Consider the following 326-nt stretch of genomic DNA (forward strand, 5'->3'; position numbering starts at 1 on the left):
AGCTCACATGTCTGCTACGACGACTCGCTCCACCTCACCAACACGACCTGTTTGTCTCCTTGTCGCGCCAACCCCCTCTAACCTCCCCTCCCCGCTGAACCCTCCCTCTCTGGTGAATCCCCCCCCCCCCCTTGCTCACGCTACCTTACGAAGGATTGTATAGTGTGAGATTAGAGAATATTAATGTTCCGTTCAAAGTGTCGAGAGAGGTCGCAAAAAACAGCGGTCCAGAAGTCCGGTATATACGAATTCTTAGTCTTATTTTTTTATTATTTTCTTGAATTGCAATCCGAAGTAGGATCAATTTTGGCGTTCTGAAGGTTAAC

This window comes from Penaeus monodon, chromosome 31 (genome assembly GCF_015228065.2).
Source record: "Penaeus monodon isolate SGIC_2016 chromosome 31, NSTDA_Pmon_1, whole genome shotgun sequence".
NCBI lineage: Eukaryota > Metazoa > Arthropoda > Malacostraca > Decapoda > Penaeidae > Penaeus > Penaeus monodon.